Here is a 4,894-nt window from a genome sequence, read left to right as displayed (position 1 = left end):
AAGTTAATTTATTTCAATAATTCAACTAGAATTTGGTGTAAAAGTTAACTTATTTCAATAATTCAACTAGAATTTGGTGTAAAAGTTAACTTATTTCAATAATTCAACTAGAATATGGTGTAAAAGTTAATTTATTTCAATAATTCAACTAGAATATGGTGTAAAAGTTAATCTATTTCAATAATTCAACTTAAAAGGTGAAACTAATATATTACCTAGTCTTATTACATGCAAAGCAAGATATGTTAAACCTTTATTTGTTATAATTTTGATAATGGAATTGTTTATTGATTTCATAAAATATTCTCTAATTTATTTTTTATTTGGGGTTTTCATAAACTTTGAGCCATAATCAGAGCAGCGTCTTGATGCTGCAGGAAACTGCTGCACGCAGTGACGGACGCTGGCTGATTTATGGTTCCGCGTTGCACCAACGCAGAGCTTACGGGGTAGGATACGCGGGAGCGCGAACCTACGGTGCGCGTCGCCGCGTAACATCATGCAGCCACTTCTCGGCAAACACACGTTTTCTGTTTCTATCCACGGGTAGTGGTTCAGTTTGGCGTCTCTTTGTAGTTGGTGGTGGTGGAACGCCAAAATAATTACTTAATGGCGCTTGCTTCTTGGACATTTTGACGAGACGTGTCGGAGTTTGTTCAGTAAAGCTGAAGCTTACCTCTCTCCCTGCCCAACCCACCGCAGCAACGGACGCGCTGTGATTGGCCAGTACCAACTTTGAGTGGCAGTTCTGGGGAAAAGCTCTCCCAATAGATTTTTTAATATTAGTATTCTGGTCTGGCCACAACCAATAATATGAGCCCCAGCTGTTGGTACGCAAAAGCGCTTTGCAGCGCAAGATTGACAGCGCACTGTGGATTTTGACGGCGCATGCGCTCTGGCGGCCCACTTATGTGCAGCCCTGATCATAGTTATTTCTGAATTTAAATTCAGTATACAAATTAGCCTTACAATTGCTCACACACCAGGACAATAGAAAATCTTACCTCTGTGTGGTTGCTGCATCAATAGAGTTGTCTCCAGAGCTGCTGTTGTCACTTGGTCTGCTACCTGGATCTGTTGTAGCCCTGATTTGGAAACAAAGAAATAATCAATAGGTTGTAGTTTTCAAAGCAAGTGAATCATCAAGAAGAAAGCTGCATACATTGGCAGAGCATCTGGCTGATGAGCACCTGCCTGAGACACATTGAACTGCTGCTGTGGCCCCTTGGACACATGTTGGACCGTCTAGGAAGTCTCGCTGATGCAGCAGAGTGCTGCTACATTGCTGCAGCTCTTCCCATGACCAACCGCAGGTCATCCATGGCTCTACTGGCTCCTGCTGCTCCTGGACCCCTTCCTGTAGCCAGCCCAGGTATGCCTGATCCTGGCTGTACACCAAAGGAGAATGAAAACAACTTTATACATGTGTGTTGAAAAGTTTTTTTAACATAAGATTAAAAAACTTCAAAGAAATGTGAGCATTGAAAAGTCAAATCAAACTATCTAACAGTATACTCACCTCTGTCTGTAAGTGCACCTTGCCTGCATCCTCAGTGGCTCTGTAAGTACAACTGACAACATTACACCTGCAGGGGGACTATTCACCCATAGCTGGGACAGCGGTTGACAGGCACCAGGGTTTATCCACACAGTGGTGGCCCTGACGCCGTGTCTCTGGGGCCCGCTGCTGCTCCGAGATCCCCTGCAGTTTAGCCTGGGACCGTGAGGTACCCAGTTTCCGTGTGTGGCCCCGGGGAGGCACTGCAGGAGTCTTGGTAGTGGAGAGGCTTTGTACTGGCAGGAGGAAGCTAACTAAGTCAGCTTCTTCTTTTCACCCTCCATTCAGAAGGCTAGCCAGCGGCAGAAGCAGTGAGCAGAGAGCAGCACAATGCAGCAACATGCACTAGCTCCAAGCACCACACTACTGCACTAGACGCTTCACACATACCCTGTGTTAGCACACAGCAGTGTGTGCCAACACACACACACAGACGCACACACACGCGCACACACACACACACACACACACACACACACACACACGCAGACAGACGCACACGCAGACAAACACAGATGACAGACATACACAAAAACAGATAAACAGAGAGGGGGTGCTAGAGAGGGAAAGGTGGGGAAGGAAGAGAGAAGGGGAGGGAATGAGAAGGATGTGGATGAAAATACTTACCGCATACCTACCATTTCATCTGGGCTGGGCACCTTTTCCGAATTAAACAACATACCTACAAGGGCTCTTTTCCACAATAAAAGACCACAAGAGGAAACCTTTCTCAACCCAAAACCACCATGAGTTGGACCCCAGGCCATATTCACCATAAGCATCCAGATACCAAAAGAAAATAACACAATGAACCACAAGAACTACCCTAACAACAACTACCCTAACAACAACAACAGGCCATCTTGCTCAACCCCAACCACCATCAACAACAAGCTGTGAACTCTGCCAAAGAGTACTTCACAGATGACTTGGACCCGAGGCCACATTCCCCACAGGCATCCAGACACAACACCACTAAAGCAAAACCACTTCACTCAGAAGACAAGCCTCCCGCTTCTGGCGAAGTCAAAACACAGTACACCGGATCGTGATAACTGTGATACGATTGCAGCACACCTGATTGAAGGCAACATTGTGGTTGCGATATGTAAATATGATCAATCAGTGTCCGCTTTTCGGTCGTTGCAGCGGAAACAAGCTGGCTATAGCCTCTGGACCGAAACAACTCCCATATGGCTTTCTTCCCTTTGGAGAGCAAGTCTTCATTGAAGTCTCCACAAACCACTACAGGCTGGCAACCCATCATCTCTAAAGTGTCCAAGAGGCTTTGCATGTTTGCAAGAAACACGTCAAGTTGGATATTTGGTGGTCTGTACACAGTGGCTATCAATGCTCTGACAGGACCCTCAACCTTGACGACGGCGAATTCAAGGTCGGGCACATTTTGAATGTACCGTCGGGCCTCTGCTTGTAGACAGCTCCTGTAGTACACTGCAACTCCACCTCCATCTTTCATAGCCATATCCGCTCTGTTAGAATATGAGACATTTCTGTTGCGCGCAAACATCTCATATCCCTCCAGCTGGAAGTCTGGAGAAACAAATGATCCCGACAGATGGGATTCGGTGATGCACAGGACATCAGCAAGTCTGAATTCATGGTGGGACCTGATGTCCTCCATGTGCGACGGAAGTCCTTGACAATTGTGATGGACTATTGTCAAAGTTGGACCAGTGTGGTCTGCGGTCTTGACAAAGTGCAAAAGCGGTCTTGCACTCTCGAATGAGGCGTGACTCATAGTCTCCATCGATGTGGTGATTTTAGGATTCGCATAGATCTTCTTTTCTTCAAAGTCTCTGATCCATAGTCCTTGAAGTGAGGTCGTCCGGCTCAGGGCGACATAGGCCATTCCGGGTTCAAAAATGTGCTTCAAGGACACCACAGCAGACTGCACAGTCATGCCTTGCACTTTATGAGCTGTACAGCCGAAGGCCAGCTTCATCGGGAACTGCCGTCGAACCATCCCCCTTATGCTCGTGCTTTCCTCGAACCTTTCCACGTACACCAAGTTATCCTCCGCCCCTTGAATCTTCTTGCGGAATTTCTGGCCTGCCGTGGGATTATCCAATTCGAGTCCAATGAGCTTGACCACAGTCAGTCCGTCTTCGGTGGTGGTGACAATGTTGGCAATTGTTCCAAAAGTGCCATTTACAATCCCGTCCTCAATATCGAGATTCCTGATCACCATGACTCGTGCTCCTTGAGCCGCTTGCAGGTTGTCAGGTAAATCCCTTTTATTGCCTTTAAAGGAATCATACGCAGGTTTCATTTCTCCAGTTCGCAGATCTTTTCTAAAGTCTTGCGCTGGAATCTCTACAACTTGCAACTTTAAGGCAGTTAAAATTGCAGCGTTGTGCTCGTCAACCTCTTTGTTGGTGGCAAAGATATGAAGGGCGTCTGTCGGACAATCTCCGGCCTCCACAACGGCCTGAGCGAGCAGAGCTTCGTCATCCGCGCTGAGCGGATCCTCCTTATTCCTGGTTCTAATCCTGTTCAAGAGCTCGGCAAAAGTGCGATCATCTTTCTGCCGCATTATCTCTGTCAGATTGACCAGCTTGAAATCTTGCCAGAGGTCGAGCACATCATCCTCAAAAACGCATAGCGGTTTGCCTTTACCAAGGGGCGGCAGTTGGTAAAAGTCGCCAACTGCAAGGACAGACATCCCTCCAAATGGTCTCCTGTTTCCTCTGATCTGCTGAAATCTCCAGTGGACATAGGAAAACAGATCCTTAGAGACCATGGATATCTCATCAATAATCAAGATCTCCGCATTGGACAGTGTTACCCTCACTTCGTCCAGTGTGTTTCCGAGACCTTGATACGGAGGTTTCAGGCTTCTCGGCAGCTTCAGCAGTGAGTGCAGTGTTTTGCCAGAGATATTGAAAGCGGCGGTGCCAGTAAACGCCGCCAACAGCACTGAAGGCTTAGACATGTCACCTTCATTGCGTAACCTGGGAAGTTGGCGCAGAATCTTGGTGGCCTCCTGATAAACACACTTGATCACATGGGACTTGCCACAACCGGCTCCCCCAGAGATGAAGTAAAAAAAGGGTTCAGGATCCTGACCCCAGACGCGTTTCAAACACCATTCGCGTATGGCGTAGAAGGCGGACGCCTGCATCTCATTGAGGCTTCGAAACATGTTCCTCACAAAGTCGGGGCTCAATTCCGGCGCCTGGATTGCTGGCATGGCTCCACTGCTCTCACCTTGAAGCTGAAAATCTGGAAGCTGCTCCTGTTCCTCCTCGCCAGGGTTTATGGCTTCTCGCTGAGCGACACACTCTAAACGATCCACCTCAACCTCTGGTGCAAAAC

The 4,894-nt window shown here is 47.4% G+C and overlaps 1 long non-coding RNA gene across 1 annotated transcript; it reads right to left on the bottom strand.

The window, feature by feature from the left end:
• Nucleotides 1–989: 989 nt before the first annotated feature.
• On the bottom strand, nucleotides 990–1,974 carry LOC133437497 (uncharacterized). The gene is made up of 3 exons (XR_009780938.1): nucleotides 1,520–1,974; nucleotides 1,163–1,388; nucleotides 990–1,085 (listed from the first exon to the last, which is right to left on the bottom strand). It is a non-coding gene; the product is annotated as an uncharacterized LOC133437497 (long non-coding RNA).
• Nucleotides 1,975–4,894: the final 2,920 nt, after the last annotated feature.

The sequence above is a fragment of the Cololabis saira genome, unplaced genomic scaffold (assembly GCF_033807715.1).
Source record: "Cololabis saira isolate AMF1-May2022 unplaced genomic scaffold, fColSai1.1 scf083, whole genome shotgun sequence".
In the NCBI taxonomy this organism is placed as follows: domain Eukaryota; kingdom Metazoa; phylum Chordata; class Actinopteri; order Beloniformes; family Belonidae; genus Cololabis; species Cololabis saira.
This window is presented reverse-complemented; position numbering and strand designations above follow the sequence as displayed.